At 44.5% G+C, this 23,022-nt stretch overlaps 1 long non-coding RNA gene across 1 annotated transcript in view; it reads left to right on the forward strand.

Annotated features, from left to right (window-relative positions):
• LOC109028242 (uncharacterized) overlaps nucleotides 1-12,455 on the forward strand; it is a 36,065-nt gene extending 23,610 nt beyond the window's left edge. The window contains exons 2-9 of the long non-coding RNA XR_004071431.3: nucleotides 3,534-3,603; nucleotides 4,835-4,907; nucleotides 5,532-5,847; nucleotides 7,886-8,089; nucleotides 9,625-10,594; nucleotides 10,813-11,079; nucleotides 11,661-11,855; nucleotides 12,159-12,455. This is a non-coding gene — a long non-coding RNA (uncharacterized lncRNA). The remainder of the gene's footprint in view (nucleotides 1-3,533; nucleotides 3,604-4,834; nucleotides 4,908-5,531; nucleotides 5,848-7,885; nucleotides 8,090-9,624; nucleotides 10,595-10,812; nucleotides 11,080-11,660; nucleotides 11,856-12,158) is intronic.
• Nucleotides 12,456-23,022: the final 10,567 nt, after the last annotated feature.

The raw sequence follows: 23,022 nt of genomic DNA on the forward strand, positions 1-23,022 counted from the left end.
AGTGCCCATCACCGCTTGGACCAGCCACATTTCAAGTGCTTGATGGCCACATGAGGCTGGTGGCTACACAGAGGACCTGGAAGTTCTAGAACCCAGCTCTTTCAACCCTCTTCCATGGGGATCACCAGGACTGTAAAGCACAAGACCCACTAGGGAAGTGCTTTTGTTGTTACTGGATTCAGCTGAGCCTCTTGGATGGGTTCCAGCCCATCCAAGAATGTATGAAACACTCCAAGACTTTAATTTTAATTTAGCAACCTGGTACTCAGAATACATTTTTCCTCAGAAACAACTATAAATTGCCATAGGTGCCCTGAGCCCTCCCACCAAGCTCTCATTAATGGGCACTATACCTGTTGAGCAAAGTGTGGCTTGAATCACCCCTAGTGGCCGTTCAAAGGTTACTTTCTGTTAGTTTTAACTAAGGATTCTGGGGAAAGACTGTGCCCCAGAGCAGCAGGACACAGCAGGCGCCCCCTGAGCTTTGGTGGGGTGGCTGCCCATGGAGCTCTGTCACTCTTACTGGCGCCAGCTACAGATGCCCTTGCCAAAGTTCTGGGAAGGCACATTCCTAAGTCAGAGACACCCAGCCCATGTTCCTCTTCATCAGGCTCTTGGATAAAGCTTCTAGTGTGTTTTTGTCATCGTTTCCTGAAGGCACACCTCAGGCCTTGGGAAAGTAAGCAATGGAACATTCAGCAGTGATTCCCAGGCTGTGAAATTTCACAGGCCAATCAAAATTTTAAAACAAAAGAACTGGAGCACCTATATAAGATGGCCAACTTGTAATTTTTCCAAGTAAACACATTAAGGAAAAAAAAAAAAGAAACCTAGCATCTACGGGCCCTATCATTCTCACACCAAATCATGTTAGAATGATATTTTAACACCAGTAAAAGAAAGACAATCTCAGAATCAATGACAATTTTTTCAGTTGAGTAAATTTGGCTTGGTGTGAAAAATGCACATCACTGCCTTTATTTTTATTTTATTTTACTTTTAACTTTTATTTTAAGTTCAGGGGTACAGGTTTGTTACATAGGTAAACTTGTGTCTTGGGGGTTTGTTGAACAGATTATTTCATCACTCAGGTATTAAGCCTAGTACCTATTAGTTATTTTTCCTGATCCTCTCCCTCCTCTCACCCTCCACCCTCCGAAAAGGCCCAATGTGTGTTGTTCTCCTCTATGTGTCCATGTGTTCTCATCATTTAGCTCCCACTTATAAGTGAGGATATGCAGTATTTCATTTTCAGTTCCTGTGTTAGTTTGCTAAGGATAATGACCTACAGTTCCATCTGTGTTCCTGCAAAGGACATGATCTCATTCTTTTTTATGGCTGCATAGTATTCCAGGGTGTAGAGGTACAACATTTTCTTTATCTAATCTATCATTGATGGGCATTAAGTTGATTCCATGTCTTTTCTATTGTGACTAGTGCTGCAATGAACATGATACATGCATGTGTCTTTATAATAGAATGATTTATATTCCTTTAGTAATGGGATTGCTGAGTTAAATGGTATTTCTGTCTCTGGGTCTTTGTGGAATCACCACACTGTCTTCCACAATGGCTGGACTAATTTGCACCCCACCAACAGAGTATAAGTGTTCCTCTTTCTCCACAACCTTGCCATCTTCTGTTATTTTTTTTTTAATCAAGCCATTCTGACTGGTGTTAGATGGTATCTCATTGTGGTTTTGATTTGCATTTCTCTAATGATCAGTGATGCTGAGCTTTTTAATGTTTTGCCAAGGACCATGAAAACTTCACCTCCAGAGCAGAGGCTCTGGGGCTAGCATTTGGAAACCCCTATCTCCTAGAAGGGTTCACTGTAGTTGTATGGAGTAATTGAAGGTTCTGGACAGAAAAGAGAGGGAAGAGCATTAGAACACCTAGAAATGGAGCCATCAGGAGGAAGGTGGCCTCCCTCTAAGGGTTTCGGGTGAGAGGAATCAATACAGCATCAAATATATCTTTTATTGGCACAAATATCTTATGCTCGTTTCTTGTGGTAGACACTGTATTTGCACACCCTTTTTACTTTTACTTTTGATCCTTCTAGAACCACCACAAGATAAACAGGAGAGATACTTTGTGCATTTTACAGATTAATGGTAACAAGTACAGAATTCCAAGGATCACTGCTATGGTTTAAATGTTCGTGTCTCAAAAATTCCCATGTTGGAACTTAATACCCAATGTGGTAGTATTAAGAGGTGGGACTTTTGGGAAAGTGATTAAGTCATGAGGGCCCCACTCTGAGGAATGGATTAACACTCTTACAAAAAAGTTGGAGAGCCCTAGTTCCTCTTTGCCCTTCCCTCTCTCCCACCATGTGAGGACACAGCATTCATGCCCCTTCACCCTCCATGGTGTGAGGATGCACTAGAGGTGCCATCTTGGAAGCAGAGAGCAGCCCTTACCAGACACTGGATCTCTAGTGCCTTGACCTTGGACTTCCCAGCCTCCAGAATCCAAAAATCAGTTCCTAATATTTATAAATTACCCAGTCTAAGGTATTTAGTTATAGCAGCATGAACAGGATAAGATAATCACAAATATATATGTACACATTTGGATATTTTGGAGACTTTTTACTATACCCAAGCAATGTGTTTGGAGAAATTAGTGCTCTTGGATTATATAAATTCCCGTCACTCATTTGTAACCCATCTGTAGAGCAGTAATAATACTCAGTGACAATGAGGACCTCATGAGTTTCCGTAAAAGGTTTTCTCCTCATCAGTGGGCAGTAGCCCCCAGCCACCTCCTCTCTGCTGCCAACAGGGATCTGAGTGCCTTTGCCCAGGCTCAGTGCTACTCAATGCCTCAACTTTCTGTTTCCTTTCTAAAAGGTTGCTGCTTCTCTCCTGTTTATGATGACCCTGTCTCACCCATCGCTGCCACAGCATTTTATTACTGGCCCCACAGCTGAAGGGTGGCCGGGCAGATGTAGGCCTCGGGTTTGCAAAGTTGCTTCCGTGATGTTTCCTGCATAAACCATCTTGGAAGGACAATTGCCAATGGTAGCATATTATCATGCCAGCGTTTTCCTGACTCTGAGCTGAAGAGTTCAAAAAACAAGAAAGAAAAGAAGAGAGAGAAAGGAAAAGGATGCCAAAAAGCAGTATCTTGCAATGGACATTTCCAGCTCCATAAATGAGGAGTTCATGTAGATATTCTGGGAACTATTGAAGTGGTCTGGGATTATCCCATCTCCCCACCTCCACCCTGACTCCCCAAGACGTTTTTTTAAAACCATGCTTCTGTTACTAATTGTTCCTTCTTAACTCACCATCCAGTGCTTTGAAGTAACTATATTAAGGCAACAGACATACTGTAAGCAAATGGCAGAGTACTGAAATACAGAACCCAAAATTATTTTCAGCTTAATACTAATCTATTTCACCCTTCACAATCTCTGGAATTTTGCTTTGACTGGGAATCAATGTTTGATGAAAAAGTCTTCCCTTCTTATGTTTGCATCTAGCAAAGGTTAGGCCTTAAATGCCCCTCCCTTTTTTCCACAGGACTTCATGTGCAAGCGCTTTGCCTTAATGAGTACTGCAGCAAATGCACAATGAGGGACTCTTACCCAAGGTGAGAACAGCAAGCAGTGGATTGAAAGGGCTGGGACCCTGGACCCAGGCTTGTTCTTGGATCACAGGTTACCTTTGGGGCTTGAGGCCTGGGAGGGAGGATGAGACACGGGCTGTTGGTGAACTTGTCCATATCTTCAGCAATCTTTCTTGTAGAAGGTGCCTGCAAGAACCTTGCTCACCATGAGAAAACATATGTGCTGCCTCCGTGTAGTTCTTGCCTGAGTTTTAACTTCATTAACATTTTCCCCTGTTCTCTCCCACTACCCTTCCCACAAAGGCAAAGACTTAAGGTATTGATGTGTGGCTGTAGGGAGAATGCCACTGCTTTGTGTGCCACAGACTGCACTTCCCCATCTTCAATGTGCCCACCTGGGCATCCTGTCCGCAGATTCAGATTCAGGAGGTGGAGGCAGAATCTGCATTTCTGCCTGTGCCACTGGCGCCCACCCTCACTTACAGTGACAGGCTCTAGACTGCGTTTGGCTTCTGCCTTTTCACTCTGAACTGCTACAAGATCACCTTCCTTGCTGGCAGTACACCTAGTCTGTTGCCTTTAAGTGCCGTAAACTGCCTGCTTCAGGCACCTCTCACATACAGTCCCCCTCTCCTCTAGACTGTGCTGCAATGAAGCACACAGTTGAGGGGGACATCACCCCCGTGACCCGTAAGCAGGTAGAAGCAGAATTGCTGCATGCGGGCTTCGTGTGTTCGTAAGTGCTGCCTAGCCGGGCATGGTGCTCATGCCTGTAATCCTAACACTTTGGGAGGCTGAGGCGGGAAGATCACTTGAGCTCAGGAGTTTGAGGCCAGCCTGGCCAACATAGTGACACCACGTCTCTACTAAAAATACAAAAATGGTGGCATGTGTCTGTAATCCCAGCTACTTGGGGTTGAGGCAGGAAGATCACTTGAACCCAGGAGGTGGAGGTTGCAGAGTGAAAATAATAATAATAATAATAATAATAATAATAATAATAATAATAAAACTGCTGCCAGATTGCTTTTAAACAAGCCCTGCCTCCTGTTAAAATAGTGTTGCTAAGACTGTCCACTATTATCCCAAATAAAACTTCCATAATAGTAACAGTAATATTCAAGATAGGCAAACATGGTGGAGGGGAGGTTCCCATGGATGGCAGCCTAAGGGAAATGTCAAGGCGAGGACAGACACGGTTAATGAGGAGACTGCCTTGTGGCATATCACTTAACCACATTCTCTTGTCTCCAAGAAACCTAGAATGAAATCTGTGCTGCCTGCTACAACCTGTGGCTTTGGATTTTCTCGAGGCCCCAGAGCGTCAGGTAATATCTTGGAGCCCCACTTTTCATGTTTCAGCTCACTGGTTCCCACCTCACCTTTGAGAGGGCTATTAGCCACCCGCTTTCACAGATGAGAAAGCAAAGGCCCCGCTCCTCCCCAACTCTTATCTCTAGGCTGTACCGGCTCCCTGGGGTGGTGATAAAGTAGTGAGTTCCATTTCTGGGTGAGACTTCCCAGGGAGTCTCACCTTGTAGGAGGAAATACTTTCATAACACACAGGAGAGGAAACTGAGGCACAGAGGAATTAAAAGTCACTCACCTCAGTCACGCTCATGAGATGGAGAGGCAGTGTTGCTTGGCTCTGCAGCCCAGGTCTGGAGGCGGGGGGAGCACACTCATCACCCCTCTCATGTCCCCCTGCAGAAGTCACTTGGTTGTTTTACCGAATTGCAGGACGTCCATTTAACTCAGGATTCAAAATGAGAGCTCACAAGCTTTGAAAGGGCAGAAAGTGAGACCATTTTCTGCCCCTTCCAACCTCTGCCTTCTGCTTGTGAGTCAGGCACTGCTGGTTTCATCCCACAACCTGGAACACGGGGAAGCCAAGGTGCATGACGTCCATGCGCCATGGGCTCCATCCACACTCTCCCCATTTCTTTCCACAGAGGAAGTTTTCCGAATGGCACTCTGCGTGGGAAGGAGCTTGTGCACGTGCACGCTACCACCATCTGCCCTCAGTGCTGATTCAGGAGGCGCTTCTCAACTATAGCCCACAGTGTGACAACTGAACGTGTCCCCTCACGTTTCCAAATATGGGGGGGTGCAGGAGGCACTGCTCACTGTTGCACCCCCTGACCCATGCTGCCAGTCCTGCCCTCACTGCTGGGTGCTCACTGGGACCCTGGAAAGGTCTAGCTGAGCCTTTTAGGGCATGAGGATGTTGGGAGAATAGAGGTGGCTCCTCTGAGAAGCCTGAGAAGTGTGAGTGTATAAATGCAGGCTGAGGTCGTGTCTCCCTGAGATTGAATTCACCCAACCTCACCCTCCATATAGCACAAATGCTCAGCTCCTCCAGGGAAGTGTTCATGGCCAGAGTCCCATGTTCCCTGCCATCAGCAAGGCCCTGGTGCCATTACTTACAGGGATATGGCACCTCCCCCAACACCAGTGACCATCATCTCTCTCCTCCTCCTCCTTCTTTCCCCTCCTTCCTTCCCATCCTCCTCCTCCTCTTCTTCTTCACTAGATACACTTGTTATATCTCCCAATGGGACAAAAATAGTCTCATCATTATCATGTGCCTCCTTCTCCTCCCTGTCTTCCTCAGAGGTTGATACGTGATTGACACAGTTTGGCTCTCCCTGATATGGTTTGGCTGTATCCCCACCCAAATCTTACCTTGAATTATAATAATTCCCATGTATCAAGGGTGGGACCAGGTGAAGGCAACTGAATCATGGGGGGCAATTACCCCCATGCTGCTGTTCTCGTGATAATGAGTGAGTTCTCATGAGATCTGATGATTTTATAAGCGACATTTCCCCCTTTGCTCAGCACTTCTCCTTCCTGCCACCATGTGAAGAAGGACATGTTTGCTTCCCCTTCCATCATGATTGTTAAGTTTCCTGAGGCCTCCCCAGCCCTGTAGAACTGCGAGTCAATTGAACCTCTTTCCTTTATAAATTGCTCAGTCTTGGGCAGTTCTTTGTAGCAGCTTGAGAATGAACTAATACAGTGATAAAATATAAATTGGAATTTTCAGTGTGCTCACACCATAAGGAAGAGAACAGTGTCATTTCTGGGTCAGAAAATGTGACCACCATAGAAATTTCTCATATCTGGAACTGTCCAGTATTTATAGCTCAGGATGCTGGTACAACTTTCTGAGATAGAGAATTATATCCTCACACAGAAGCTGCTGTGTGGCCCTCCTTACCCTTGGTCACTCATGGCTGGGTGAACGGACCCAAAGACAGAGACCAAAAAATCAAATTCTTGGATTTTCAGTTCTGAATAGACACTTGAAACTCAAAGGCCATGGCCTTGTAAGCCCAGACTCTAATTTGTAAAAGTTGAGAGTTTTCAGAGAAGAAAAGAACCAGGGCTCCCTGCCAGGTGTCACACCCTGGGCCTCACGGAGGCCTCCTCTTTCATCACATGGCACAGTGACATTTCTGCTGAAAACAGAAAAGGCTTCCTTCCTAGGACCTACCATCTCTACTCTTCCACCTTTCTTTTCTCCATTTCTTTCACCTGAAGACTTCACCACCAAAGGTTGGAACATTTTCCTGCTATTTCATTACACTTGAGATTCCAGGCAAAGAAATTCCGAGTTCAAACAGCAAGGTAATGCCATGAATAATAAAACGTGTCAAGCTTTTCTGGCATAGGAACAAGAACGTGATATAGACACACACTACCTAATAGAAGAGAAGGCCCAATTTCAACCACATAAAGGGTTCGAGAAGTTCTGTGTTGGTTCCTCCTTCACATAAAATAAACACTGGAGATTCCAGGGACAGAAGAGCAGGGAGCTGCAGATGTGCTGAGGATTTCATTGCCATCTAGTGTAAAAGCCCGCTATGAACATTACCATCACTGATTTTTACGTTATTAAGAGATGGGCCCTTTTATTGCACTGGTGTCATGAAAACAACAAAATCCCGCATGAAATTAGGCACAACTCAGGACTGCCCTTTTGCAGAACATGGCTTTTTAGTTATAGGATTCTCCAAGGTGGTCTCACAAGTTTCTAATGAATTGGGTTGGGAAGCTACTGCTTTAGAAGGCAGAAGCAGTTTCAAGAGTGTGCTCTGGGTATAAAAGTCATGGGTGCAGAAGGATATCAGCCCCTTCCTAGGTAATTCCATCTCTGCTCACTAGTCCTGAGTCTGAGAAATTGTCATCATAAATTAGGCAGACAGGACTGCCAAAAGCCAATCCAGAACATGAATTTATAACCCAGGGCTATTGTATAGCTTCCTGTGACCTCTTACACGGAGCCTCCCTCTGTCTTCAGGATCAGGCCAACCTTAGAATCTCTGACTACTAGAGGCTTGACTTGCAGTGAAACCCGTCCTAACTGATGAAGATCCTGTATCGAGTTAGAGAAATGGAAAAAACGACGCAGGGGTCTGGTTTGCCAGCCAACAGCTGTGGCTTAAATCTGAGTCCTTTGGAAAGAAAGGAAGGCATTCCTTTTATTTCTAATATGGCTAAGGTGGTGAGTGAATAACTGGATTGAATAATTGATGCTATATAAAAGCTGGACTGCAATCGTTTTAGCCCTACCTGGGTTGGGCTGATCTGTCTTTCATGCGATGGTGCTTACAACTTAATAGCCCAGACCTGGGGAATGTTCTGTCTGACAATTATGTAATTACTATTGGGACTGTGGGCTAATACCACACCCTGTGGATGGTTCCATAAGGAATAGATATGGTCACTGCCCTGGGAAGAGGGAGGTTCTAGTATGAGAAACAGGGGGTCTGGAAGTGGAGCTTAGAGATGGGATTATGTGCTTCCTCCTCCCCGGAGCCTCAGGGTCATTTCTGCCCAGAGTTTGCAGTGCAGCAATGCTCAGAGCACTTCCCACAGCAGGAAGAGAGCGCTCCTGGTGAGGACTCCTAGAAGGGGCTGGACTACGCATTTCCTGTAAATTCTCCTCTGTGCCGTATTTCCATCCTGCGCTTCTCAAACTTCAGCCTATTCTTTTTTTTTTTTTTTTTTTTTTTTTGAGGCGGAGTGTCGCTCTGTCTCCCGGGCTGGAGTGCAGTGGCGCTATCTCAGAGGCTCACTGCAAGCTCCGCCTCCTGGGTTCACACCATTCTCCTGCCTCAGTCTCCCGAGTAGCTGGGACTAAAGGTGCCCACCACCACGCCCGGCTAATTTTTTGTATTTTTAGTAGAGACGGGATTTCACAGTGTCAGCCAGGATGGTCTCAATCTCCTGACCTTGTGATCCGCCCGCCTCGGCCTCCAAAAGTGCTGGGATTACAGGCGTGAGCCACCGCGCCTGGCCAAACTTCAGCCTATTCTTATAAAAAGATACAGTCCGAGGTGGGGCACGGTGGCTCACACCTGTAATTCCAGCACTTTGGGAGGCCAAGGCAGGAGGACCGCTTGAGGCTAGGAGTTCAATACTAGCCTGGCTGACATAGGAAGACCCCATCTCTAAAAAAATAAATAAATAAACAAATTAGCCAGACATCGTGGTGCACGCCTGTGGTCCCTGATACTTCAGAGGCTGAGGTGGGAGAATCACTTGAGCCCAGGAGGCCAAGGCTGCAGTGAGCAGGGTCACGCCACTGCACTCCAGCATAGGTGATAGCAAGATTCTGCCCCAAAAACAAATGAAACAGAGGGTACCGTCTGGTCTCTGCTATGATGGAGAATTAACAAAGGGGCTGGTCAGTGACACAGAGGAGAGCAAAGTGCCTCACTGGGAACATGCCGTTGCTGGGGATAGTGATGCCCACTGGTCAGTGTTTCAAGGGCCACCAGCAGCAGCAGTGCACAGGCACCCATTGCTAAGGAGACCTGTACTCTGCCCTGCCCAGGAAGTTCTTCATCTCTGTGTGCATGCAGCTTAGTTCCTGCTCCTTCAGCCAAGCTAACGCGGAAGCCCTAGAGCATCTGGACCAAGCAAGGAAGCCGGCAGGAGCCTCTGCACTGCCTATGAATTTGACCAACGGGACTTGGGGTAGTTTTACATTTAGTATCACATCTCCTAACATTCATTCTTCCCTTCTTTCTTTAGCAACAGAACCCCTGAAATTTACCTGGGTGTGTAGCTGCCCAAAATAAAGACTTTCCTTTCCCACCACCCCTGCAGCTCCGTGTGGTGTGTGGGCAAATCCTGGCTGATGGGATGTGGGTAGAAGAGACGTGTGCTCAGGAAGATGGCCCACGCAGGGAAGGAGCAGGTCTTGCGCTCCTCTCCATTCCACTTGCCAGAAAATTGCTGCAGTAGACACTGTGGCACTATAGGTGCTGTGGACGCCACGGGCATGGTGGTGAGCACCTTCAGCTGCATGGAAGAGGTGTCATTTCAGGGCGGTTCTGCACACAATCTGCCCTGCACACAGGAGCTACTGTATGAACCTCGCTCCCAGTGTGTGAGGTGAGAAGGACAGAAATTGGGTCAGCTTTGATAAACTTTCATAGTACCTTGATATTGCCTTGACCTTCAAGCATATGATCTGTGGACCCACCTCAATATATTGACCAGGCCTGGGCATGAGTCAAGCACTTTTTAAGCCCAATAAAGATACATAGCGGTCTGAGATCGATTGGAAATTTAAATGATAATAGAAATAATGACAGTCGTACTCCAGATTGTGTGAGAAACACATCTGTAAGGGACGGCAGAGTCACGGAGAAAAGGAGGCAGGGCCTGGGTACCATGGAGCCAGCCGAAGAGCCCCACCACGAATCCTCCTACCTTTAGAGAAGAGAGAAACTCTTCCCTGGTTTAAGCTGTCATATTTGGGGGCCCATTTGTTTCTCAGCCTAAGCTGTACCCCAGCGGGTGTGCCTGTATATGAATAGAGTGTGGGCTCAGCTGATGGACCAGACATTCCATGTACTGGCGCATAACATTCTGACTCGCATGCAGTAAGAACAAAAGGAAATACAGCCCAATTTGGTAAAATTCTCTCACAGCCTGGAAAAGAGCATCCCGAACAGTGGAGAGGAAGAGGGAGTGAGGCCCTGTGGACACAGCAGAGGTAATGAGAGAGGAGTGCTTGGTGGATGGGGATTGGATGGAGGCTTTCCATGGGCACCGATGAGCCATCCCCATGGCATTCCCAGAAACGGGTGGGGGTGGACTTTGCAAAGAGAAGGGTTTCTTATGTAAATAGGTTGAAAGATATGGTCTTGGGGGCTAGAAGAGGGGCTACCATGTGAATATAAAGACTTTTAATATTTGGACTCTACCTTCCAGGAATCCACAATGGATTTGCAGCAGGCTGGTGGAGGCAGAGCAGAGAAGGGCGGGAGAGGGCCAGTGAAGCCCTGGGAAGGTGGACCCACAAACTCGTCTCCTAATGAAGCTAACCAGCAATGCGAGGGCACACAGGGCGACCCCCTAGAGGCTGCCCCAGGCCAGGAGTCACCTGTGAACTGAGGTGGCCAAGGCAGGTTCTGTGGCAGAGGGTGAATGCCTGCAGATGAGAACCAGCCGCGGTGCCCAGAAAGGAACAGTGTGCGGGTGAGGCAGGCTCTCCACGTTGCTGTATCCTCCCCAGGCCCCCCACCCCCAGCACGTGGGCAGTGAGGTGGGGAATCCTGCCCACAGCACAGAAAATGCTCTAAACAGAATCAGCTTGCAAGCAAATCAGTGACATGTCCAGATGCAGGGCTGGGGGTCCCGAGACAGGCTAACACCCAACAGCAACCTGATTCATACTCAAAATAGTGACAAACAGGCTCCTGTCTGCAAGGCTCCTCAGTGAGGCTGGGGGAGGGGTGTGTGGCTTCAGCAGGGGGAACAGGAAGTGCCTTCCAGTCCAAGTGTGTTTGAGGTTTGTGGATTATTTGGTACAATGATGGCTGGGAATTTATTTGTTACATTGAAGTGGAGCTTTTTATGTTTGAATCGAAAGCACACAAAAAAGCCCATTGTAGAAAATCAGGCTCTATTATGACATAAGTGTGCATTATATAAAGCAAAACGAAAAGGGGAAAAAAAGAAAGGGTTTTAAAGAACAAATAAACCACAGAGCTTATAGATTATGGGAGAGTCTGAGGGTAACGGGAAAGGGTCCAACATGCTCTTCTGTTCTCTGCCAGGCCTGACAGGAGCCCCCATCAATACAACCAGCTCCTGCTCAGAACTCTCCTCAGGCAGACAAATAGAAGGTATGTTTCTACTTCCCCAGGCCTCAGCACCATGACTATTCTAGTCCCAGTGGATACCCTGCTTCAGGTTTTGTGCAGCTGAGTTGAAAAAGAATAACAGAATAGGAGGAAAACAAGGGGAAGAAGGTAGGTGGGACGCCCCTAATCATCTTGAGTGCACTCCATAAAAGAAAGTGGCATTAAAGCAGCCCCCTCTCCTATCTCAAGCCATCCTTCCACTTATAGGGACTTTGCACATAGTTGCTGCAGGTTGGCCTGCCTCTGTCAGAGGCGTTTAAACCAGATTGACTCTCTCTTGTATAGGGGCTGGGTAAAATGAGGCTGAGACCTACTGGGCTGCATTCTCAGGAGATAAGGCATTCTAAGTCACAGGATGAGATAGGAGGTCGGCACAAGATACAGATCACAAAGACCTTGCTGATAAAACAGGTTGCAGTAAAGAAGCTGGCCAAAACCCACCAAAACCAAGATGGTGACGAGAGTGACTCTGGTCGTCCTGACTGCTACACTCCCACCAGCGCCATGACAGTTTACAGATGCCACGGCAACATCTGGAAGTTACCTGTACGGTCTATAAAGGGGAGGCATGAATAATCCACCCCTTGTTTAGCATATCATCAAGAAATAACCTAAAAATGGGCAACCAGCAGCCCTTGGGGCTCCTCTGCCTATGGAGTGGCCATTCTTTTATTCCTTTACTTTCTCAATAAACTTGCTTTCACTTTATTCTATGGACTCGCCCCGAATTCTTTCTTGTGAGAGATCCAAGAACCCTCTCCTGGGGTGCGGATCAGGACCCCTTTCCAGTAACACCCCTATTGTGAGAAGATGCCTTAAATGGCTGGAGTTCTGGTGCTGAGCTGTGTTTTCACTCTGGGTAGTTTGTTGTTAGCTTTTTTAACAGCTTAATTGAGATATAGGTAAGATATAGTTCACTAGTTAAGATACAGTTCCGTTCTGGTGTTGCTGTAAAGGAATACCTGAGGCTGGGAAACTTACAAGAAAAGAGGTTTGTTTGGCTCATGGTTCTGCAGGCTGTACCAGAAGCATGGCACCAGCATCTGCTTCTGGTGAGGCCTCAGGAAGCTTCCAATCATGACAGAAGGCCAGGGGGGAGCAGGTAGAAGTGTGAGCAAGACAGAAGGAGAAGAAGGAGGCCGGGCATGGTGACTCACGCCTGTAATCCTAGCACTTTGAGAGGCCGAGGCGGGCAGATTACCTGAGGTTGGGAATTCAAGACCAGCCTGGCCAACATGGTGAAACCCCGTCTCTAATAAAAATACAAAAAATTAGCCGGGTGCAGTGGTGCACACCTGTAATCCCAGCTACTCTGGAGGTTGAGGCAGGAAAATCGCTTAAACCCAGGAGGCGGAAGTTGTGGTGAGCTGAGATCGTGCCACTGCACTCCAGCCTGGGCTACAGCAGAGTGAGACTTTGTCTCAAAAAAAAAAAAAAAGAGAGAGAGAGAGAGAGAGAAGGAGGGGACCCAGACTCATTCAACCAACCAGATCTCATGTGAACTAAGTGAGAACTCACTCACCAACAAGGGGATGCCACTAAGCCATTTGTAAGGGGTCAACCCCATGATCCAGTCACCTCCCACCAGGCCCCACCTCCAATGCTGGAGATCAAATTTCAACATGAGATTTGGAGGGGACATCCAAACTATGGATGCCCTCCAATGCCCACATATGGCACAATTCACTCATTTCAAGTGTACAATTCAGGGGGCTTAAGTATATTCACAGATATGTGTATCTGTGAACAGAAGCATATATCATCACAGTCAATTTCAGAACATTTTAATCACCTCAAAAAGAACTCGAAACTCTTTAACCATGACCTCCAGCACTCCCAGTCCCCACTTCTAGGCAGCCATTAATCTACAAAATCAGATTTAGGAGCAGGGGATAGTAGACCAGCTTCAGTGGCACTAATGTTAATAAGTTCTGATAACCCACTACCATCGGGCCAGCCTCTAATCTTTATTATTTTCTTTTTCTGCTTCTTTTAGGTTTAGCTCTTCTTTCTCTAACGTTGGAAGGTGGAAGTTTAGGTTATTGGTTTAAAATCTTTCTTCTTTTTTCTTTACATTAAATTATTTATTTATTTAGTAAAAACAAGGTCTCACTATGTTGCCCAGGCGGATCTTGAAATCCCAGTGTCAGGTGATCATCCTACCTTGGCTTCCCAAGGTGATGAAATTATAGGCATGAAGCATAAGCCACTGCACCCGGCCTTCGTTTTTCTTTCCTTTTCTTTTCTTTTTTGGATACAGGGTCTCGCTCTGTCACCCACACTGGAGTGCAGTGGCACAATCATAGCTCACTGTAGCCTCAACCTTGGCTCAAGCAATCCTCCCACCTCAGCCTCCCAAGTAGCTAGGACTACTAGCATGCACCACAAGGCCCAGCTAATTTTTATTTTTATTTTGTTGTAAAGACAGGGTCTCATTGTGTCGCCCAGGATGGTCTCAAACTCCTTGCTTCAAGCAATCCTCCCACCTCAGCCTCCCAAAGTGCTGAGATTACAGGTGTGAGCCACTGTGCTCGGCCTTCTTTCTTAATATAGGCATTACAGCTATAAAGTTCCCTCTAAGCACTGCTTTCACTGAATACCAAAAGTTATGGTATATTGGGTCTTGATTTTCATTCATCTCAGACTCTTTTCAGATTTCCCTCCTGACTTCTTTGACCTGCTGGTTATTTGGGAGTGTGTTGTTTTATTTCCACTTATCTACAAGTTTCCCAAATTCTTCCTACTCTCTACTTTGATTTCTACTTTCATTTCACTGCAGTCACAGGACATACTTTTGTATTATTTCTGTCTTCTAAATTTACTCGTTTGTTTTATGGCCTAGCACATGGCCTATCATGGAAACCATGCCATGTGCATTTGAGAAGAATGCAGATTCTGTTGTTGTTGGGTGGAGTGTTCTATAGATGTCTGTTAGGTATCATTTGTTTATAGTGTTGTTTAGGTCCTTTATTTCTTTGTTAATCATTTGTCTAGTTGTTCTATCCCTTATTGAAATTGAGGTATTAAAGTCTACAACTATTATTGTTGAATTGGCTATTTCTCCCTTCATTTCTTTCTGTTTTTCCTTCATGAATTTTAGTACATTATTAAGTGGATTTATGTTCATAATTGTTATATCTTCCTGATGAGTTGATCTTTTATCATTATAAAATATCCTTCTTTATCTCTAATAACAGTTTTTGTTTTAGAGTCTATTTTGTCTGATATCAGTATAGCCACTCTAGCTTTTATGTGGTGGTTGTTTGCATAATATATCTTTTTTCCTTGCTTTTATGTTCAGTCTGTTTGTATCTTTGAATCTAATGTGTGTCTCCTGTAGACAGCATATAGTTGGATCACGTCTTTTTTATTCTAGTGTGACAATTTCTTTATTTTGATTGGATTGTTCATTCACATTTTAATGTTATTATTGATATAATTAAATTTATGTCTGACATTTTGCTTTTTATGTTCTATATGTCTCATATCTTTTTTGTTCCTCTATTCTCCCTTTACTGTTCTTTTGTATTAAGTGAATATCTTTGAATGTAACATTTTATCTTCTTTACTGATTTGTTTCACTATATTATTTTAGTTTTTTTAATGGTTGCTCTGAGTTTACCCTATACATCTTATCAGAATCAACTTCTGATTTATACTATTAGTAGCTTAATTCCAATGATATGTAGAAACATTATGCTTATATAGCTATATTCCCTATTCTCCCATCTTTGTTGCAGAATCATTATTGTACATATTAGATCTATTAATGTTACAAACCCAACAATACATTTTTATAATTATTATTTTACCATCTATCTTCACTTTCTTAGTTCAATAGAGCTTTGCTTTCTCCCACCTCCTTTGTGCATTACTGGTAAATATGTATATCCTACATATTTATACATTATAGACCCCAAAATATATTATATACATATTATTTTATACTAACTTTTAAAATCAGTTAAGAGAAGGGAGAAAAATTTGCGTTTAAACTATCTTTTATAATTACAGAGTTACCTGTGGTGTTTGTTTGTTGCATGTGAATTCAGATTACATTTTGGGGTCATTTTTTCTCAGCCTGAAAAACTTCTTTTACTATTTTCTGTAAGGCAGGTCTGCTAGCAGCAAATTCTCTCACATTTTGTTTATCTGGGAAAGTCTGTATTTTGCCTTCATTTTTAAAAGCAAGCTTTGCTGGATATAGAATTCTTGGTTTATAGTTTTTTTTTTTTTTTTTTAGAGTAATTTTTCTCTTGCTCCTTTCAAGATTTTCTCTGTATCTTTAATTCAGCATTTGTACTATGACGTGGCTGTTTAGTATCTCTTTGCTTTTATTTATCCTACTTGAAGTTTGTTGAGCTTTCTGGATGTGTAGGTTATTGCTTTTCAATAAACTTGGGAATACTATGAACAGTTCTATGCCCAAAAATCTGATAACTTAGATGAAATAGACCAATATTTTGAAGGATGCAATCTAGCAAAACTCACACAAGAAGAAATAGACAATCTGAATAGGCTTATATTTATTAAAGAAATTGAATCAATAATTAATAACCTTCCAAAAGAAGAAAGCACCAGGCCCAGATGAGTTCATTGGTGAATTCCACCAACACTTCAGGAAGAAACTATACCAATTCCCTTATAAGCTCTTTCAGAAGATAGATGAAAAGGGAATACTTTCTAACTCATTTGATGACGCTAGCATTATCCTAGTACCAAAAGCAGAAAAAGACATTACAAGAAAAGAAAACTACAGACCAATATCTATCAGTACATTTGGGGAGCTTCCAGACACTAGTTCTTCAGAAAAAAAAAAATTGAGACAGGGTCTCACTCTTTCACCCAGGCTGGAGTGCAGTGGCACGATCATAGCTTACTGTAGTGCAGAACTCCCGAGTTTACAAAAATCTTCCACTTCAGCCTTCTGAATAGCTGGGACTACAGGTACACATCACCACACCCAGCTAATTTTTTTTAGCAGAGGTGAAGTCTCACTAGGTTGCCCAGGCTGGTCTCAAACTCCTGAGCTCAAGTGATCTTCCCACTTAATCTTCAAGATTTTTCTACTCCTTTCTCTCCTTTCCTTCTGATACTTCCATTACATGTATGTTGGTGCACTTAATGGTGTCTCACATTTTCTGAAGTGCTCTTCACTTTTCATTATTCCTTCTTCTGTTCTTCAGCTTGCATAGTCTCTATTGATCTATCTTCAAGTTCACATATTCTTTCTTCTGCCAGTTCAAATCTACTTTTGAGCCTCTTTAGTGAATATTTCATTTCAATTATTATACTTTTCAAATCCAGAATTTCCATTTGATTATTCTATCTCTCTGTTGGCATTCTCTATTTGATGGAACATGGTCATCATCCCTTCTTTTAGCTCTGTGAACATGCTTATAACAGGTTTTTTGAGGGTTTTGTTTTTGTTTTTGTTTTTTTTGACAGGGTCTCACTTTGTCACCCAGGCTGGAGCACAGTGGTGTGATAGATGCCTAGCCTCACTCTCCTGGGCTCAAGCAATCCTCCCACCTCAACCCCTCAAAGTGCTGAGATTACAGGCACACTCAGCCTATGTCTTATCATTCTTAAAGTTAGTTTCTTTCTCTGCTTTTTTTCAGGTGTATGGATCATATTATACTTTCTTGTTTGTTTGCATGCCTTGTAATTTTTTGTGAGAAACTGGACATTTTAGATAATATATTCTACTGACTCTGGATATTGGTCTTCCCCTCCTTCAGGACTTGTTATGGTTATTTGCTTATTGATTTTTTTTAGTGACTGGCTGGTTTATTTTCATGAAGTAAAGTTGACACTTGAACAAAGTAGGGGTTGTGGGCATTGACTGCCTATGCAGTAAAATAATTGTGTATAACTTTTGATGCCCCAGAACTTTACTAATAGCCTACTGTTGACCAGAAGGAGCCTCACTGATAACACAGCTAGTCAATTAACATATATTTTGTGTGTTATATGTATTATATACTGTACTCTTTCAGTAAAATAAGTTACAGAAAAGAGCATATTATTAAGAAAATCCTAAGGAAGAGAAAACACATTTACTATTCATTAGGTGGAAGTAGATCATCATAAAGATCTTTATCCACATCATCTGCATGTAGAGTATGCTGCAGAGGAGGGAGAAGAATAGGGGTCAGTCTTGTCTCAAGGTTAGCAGTGGTGGAAAAAAATTCATATATAGGTGGACTCACGCAGTTCAAACCTGTGTTGTCCAAAGGTCAACTGTATATTTTCCCTCCCAAAGCATTAAGCCTCTCATATTGCTCCCTAAAGAGGTTCAGCTTTGCATATGCCCACAGTCGTGCTGGGATGACAGTGGTTTTGCTAGGGCTCTCTGGCACTTCCCTAACCACATCCAGCTGTTAAGCTCCATTAATTGGTGGCCAATTGCCCTATTGTTTTCAACAATATCCTGGGGCATAAAGTGTTCCACAAACTAACCCCATTAAACTGTGGCTCCTTTGAAAGAATAGTTTCTGAGGTCAGTGTTTGATATTTGTTCTGACCCCCAGAAGGGTTCCTTCCCAGTGGTTTATTCTGGGTTCTTTCCTGCAAACTAGCCTCTCCCAATTGCCGTTCACCACAACCTCCACTGTGTTTTCAGAGCATCCTTAGGCTTAATTTTCTCCAAGCTCTGTTGAAAATGAAGTCAGTTCCCTTGGGAAGAGATTAAGAATTACCTTTTTTTCTCTGAACTGCTTCTTCTCCCCTACCTTGCAACAAAATATCTGAACCAGAGCTCTGGAGCTGGGGGTAGAAACAATGGTAAGCTTTTCTCTGAGTGACACCCCCTGCCTAGCGGCTGGGTGCTTGGTGGAGGAGTTGGGGATAGCCAGTGGTTTTCTTAACTTGAGGCTTCTGGCATGGAAACACCACCTCAAGAGCCAGGGCAAAAGTGACCAGGGCCACAGTCTTCTCAGCATGTCACACCCAAGGTAGAGTCTCCTTCCATGAGTAGCAGGTAGGGGTGGCAGCCCCCACCTCTCAACTGCATTCATCTGAGACAGCCTCAGCAACAGGGAGCTGGAGGCAGGATGAAGGACACTGCCATCCTACTCCTCCCTGGAAGGAGGCCCTCTGTGCTGGGAGGAGAGGAGACCTGTGTTTCGGCAATAGCTGTCTGGAGGGAAATTGCCACCGTGCTGAGCTGGGAGTGGGGAGGAAAGAAGTGGTCTTGTTTCAAATCCCACAGATTCACCTCTTCTACTAAATTAGTACATTTTCTTGAATACAGGTTCCTTCCTTTGATGTTTTTCCTTGGGACTATTTCCAGAAGCCTTAAATGGCTGTTTTTACCAGTTTACCTGGAGGAGTGGGTCAGGCGGCTCCTCATACTGTCATGCTAGAAACTGATCTTATTCTGAGTAGTTTTGAGTAGGTAGCTATTATCAATACCATTTTATATAAGTAACAAAGACACAGCTTTCTAGCATAGCTTTCTTCATGGTGATATAGGAGACTAGAAATGAGGTGTTGAAGTCCTAACCCCAGTACCCATGAACAAGGCCTTATTTGGAAACAGAGTCTGCAGATGCCATCAAGTGAAGAAGATATACTAGCATGCCTAATCCATTTACTGCTGCCCTTATGAGAAGAGGAAAATGTAAACACAGACAGACACATAGTGAGGAGGCCGCATGATAACTGAGACTGGAATGATGCGACGACAAGCCAAGGAAGCCACGGATTGCTGGAAACCACCAGAAACTGGGAGAGACAAAGAAGAGTTCTCTCCAACAGACTTCAGAGAGAGTATGGCACTGCTGACATCTTGATTTCACACTTGTGGCCTCCAGAAATGGTAGATTTTTATTGTTGTAAGCCACCCAGCTTGTGACACTTTGTTATGGCAGCCCTAAAAAACGAATACAGGGGCCATTTGGTAGCATCGTCTGGTGGGTGGCTGGCTTGAAAGGAGTTTCCAGAAAGCCATCTGGAAGGGTCACCCCCATTCTGTTTCCCATTTAACATCGTTCCTTCTCCTTTTTTGTTGCACAATCTGGTTCTATGGGGAGATTACATTTCCATAAACTACTTTATCAGTTACTTCTTGAATTTGGGGAATTCTTGGTTTCTAAAAACTTCTTTTTTAAAATACATTTTAACTACCATACCCAAAAATGTACAATAACCCCATCTCACTGTTTAACAAGGCAATAATTAGTCCCCAAGTTGGCATATCTTCCAAGTCCCTTATTCAAATTCTCTTTGCTTTGGTGACTGGGTTACTGCCCTATAAAACAGCCCAGCAGTGCTAAGAGCTGCAGGGTGGGGGCCAGCCAGAAGTCTGATTAACCAACACCTTTTTCCCCCATATTTGGCATATTTTTATTCTTGGCAACAGTATATAAAACACACCGTTTGCAACATTTATATTTTTCCCAACACCTAATAATTTACTCTTTTATGGTGTAAAATCTGTTGCTACAGACCTTTTTTCAATTTATTTCTCACATCTCTGTGTCTCTCTACAATATGACTAATCCCAAGACCCAGTGAAATTTAAGGTGCCTGCACCGATGCACATAATGGTGATGAGAAAGTTTCCGATCAAAGGCAGTGATGGAGTGTCTTAAACAACTAACAATAGCTGTTGCAGCTTAAAGACATCTCCGAATGCTACTTGGAAGTGATGATTATATAATGCTGAGCACTCAAAAGTTTGAGGAACCTCTGACTCATTTTGCACTGCTAAGGATGTTGGACTGCAAGAAGAAGTATAAGAAAAAAAGGAGGGGAGGGGAGAAGAGAGGGGAGGATGCCCCCAAAGATTGACTATTTAGAAGACCATTCGCACTTCTGCTCCATATCTGCTGTACGTCTCTTTTGCTATTTTGTTTTTTGGTTTTTTTGTTTGTTTGTTGTTTTTGGAGACAGGGCTTCACTCCATTGCCCAGGCAAGAGTACTGTGATGCAATCACAGCTGACTGCATCTTCAACTTCCCAGGTTCAAGCGATCCTCCCGCCTCAGCCTCCTTAGTAGCTGGGACCACATGCACATGCCACCACATCTGGATAATTTTTTAAAGATTTTTTTGCAGAGACAGGGTCTCGTCATGTTGCCCAGCCTGTTCTCCAACCCCTGGCCTCAAGTGATCCTCCCGCCTCGGCTTCCCAAAGTGCTGGGATTACAGGTGTGAGCCACCGTGCCCACCTCTCCTGTACTTCTTAGGGGAATGGGCAACATGCACACAAGGAAAAATGACATCCAAAGAAAAGGCAAAACCTGACAGTGAAATGAGTGCTCTAGACGCCCAAGAGCGACGTCCAAAGAAAAGGCAAAACCTGACAGTGAAATGAGTGCTGTAGATGCCCAAGAGCATGAATGAGTTGGTGTGCAAGGTGTGTGAGACTCTGTGTCTGTGTACTTCACTATATGTTGTCTGTGTGTGTTTATCACTAGCATTTGAGCATGGCTAGAAGGTGCAGAGTCTTCTCATCCAACTTCTTTCTCAGGATCACCACCCTGGCTTTCCCTACCCCTTCCTTTTCCACCTAGTCTGGGGCAACATAGAGCACCCCTTAGTTAGTAACCTATCAGACTCTCCCTCGGTGCCATTCAGCCACCAATTTTGGTCCTATGACTTACAAATCTAAGAAAACATGTTCTAATATGTCTCCATGGGACTTGCATGGCTTTGATTTGTAAAAATTATCGTTTGTGTTTCCTTGGGCATGCATCCAGAACCAGGACACCCTGCCAGGGGTAAGATTTCCACTTCCCATTATTCTTCCACCGTGTCACTCCTCTGTTAGAGTCTTGGAGGCCTAAACCCATAATGGGTTGAAATTCTCCTCTGATTCCTAAAAGGCTAAGAACAACCTGGAATATTTTGTAGATAACATGGAAGAAAGACCTTGACTATTTTGTAGGTAACATGGAAGCTTAGTTTTTGTTTTGTTTTGTTTTTTAATTATCTGGCAATGGTGGACAAGACTGATTAAAGTGAGAAGAAGAAACTGGAGGCAGACAGAAGAATGTGGAGGAGCCTGTGGCTGTAACCAGAGCAGGAAGCAGGAACAGCATGAACGAAGTCAGCCTGTGGAAGCAGAAAGTGAGGGGAATTCTGCACAGAGACAACCGTCAAGTCTGTGCCTGCTGGACATTGGGAGCCACAGAGAGGCAGGAGCAGGCGACAGCGTGGAGCTGCAAGCCTGACCAGCAGAAAGTGAATTGAAAAGTGTTCCTAAAGGTGACATAAGCTTGCATTTGAAAAGCACCTCCGAAAGTTTCCCAGCCTCAAAGCCAGAATCGCCTTCTGACGCAGTTAGGCACCACAAGAGCTTCCCCACAAGAGCTTAGCGTCCATTTCAGCAGCGTCCATTTCTTAGCCACAAGAGCTAAGCATGTGTTTCAAAGCCCTGGAGGGATGTAAGCAGCACAATCGGGTGACTCTAAGGTCAGCCCTTTGGGAACCAGGAAAGACACCCATGTATTTGTTTCTTTGGCAGCAGCCCCTCTCCCCAGGCTCTGGGTAAGCGCCATAGCAGAAGCTCAGGGCACCCTGACTTCTCAATGTGGAGAAGGTGTCCACCTCTTCTCCCAGACCATGTCTTGAGCAGACAGACAAGGCCCCTTATTTCACAAAGTGGATTTCATGGCAGTGACATAAATAAAGAGCCTGAGGATGGGATTGTGCTACTTGCCAAACTTCAGTCCTGTCTCTTTGCTGCACGTGATAATCTGCCCTTCCTGCTAGACCTGCTTAGGTCAGACTTGGAAGTGAGAAATGAATGGAGAACACCCGTTTCCCAGCCACCTCACGCTCCTGCCTTTTTTGCCCACCTTCTGCCCTGGATTCCTTTCCCTTCTCTAGATTCAAGAATCAAGAGTTGATTCAGGTCCCAGTGAAAATAACGCGGGGAGAAGCAGGCAGTCACTGTGAACTGGCTGAAATAATTGACCAGGAATTTGCATTTGGGCACAGGCTCTCTTTGGGATCTCAATCTTGTACGGTTCTCCACCCTACCCACACCCTACGCCACTGGACTGGCCTAGAAGTTCTTTTCTTAGTCGTGCTACATGTCATCAAAACTGAACAAAGGGGTAAGACATTGGGGAAAATACCTCTTTGTTGCCTCCCGGCACCCCCTTCCTCATCTGACCAAAATGTCACCTTTACCTGCCAATGTTGGTCAGCCAGACACCTGAATGGGAATTTAAGTAAGAAATTCAGAGCCTTCTGATTAAACCAGTAAAGTCTAAACAAGTCACAGACTCAAAAGACAGCTAAGCTCTCCACCGTGCCAGCCG

This window comes from Gorilla gorilla, chromosome 13, assembly GCF_029281585.2.
Source record: "Gorilla gorilla gorilla isolate KB3781 chromosome 13, NHGRI_mGorGor1-v2.1_pri, whole genome shotgun sequence".
NCBI lineage: Eukaryota > Metazoa > Chordata > Mammalia > Primates > Hominidae > Gorilla > Gorilla gorilla.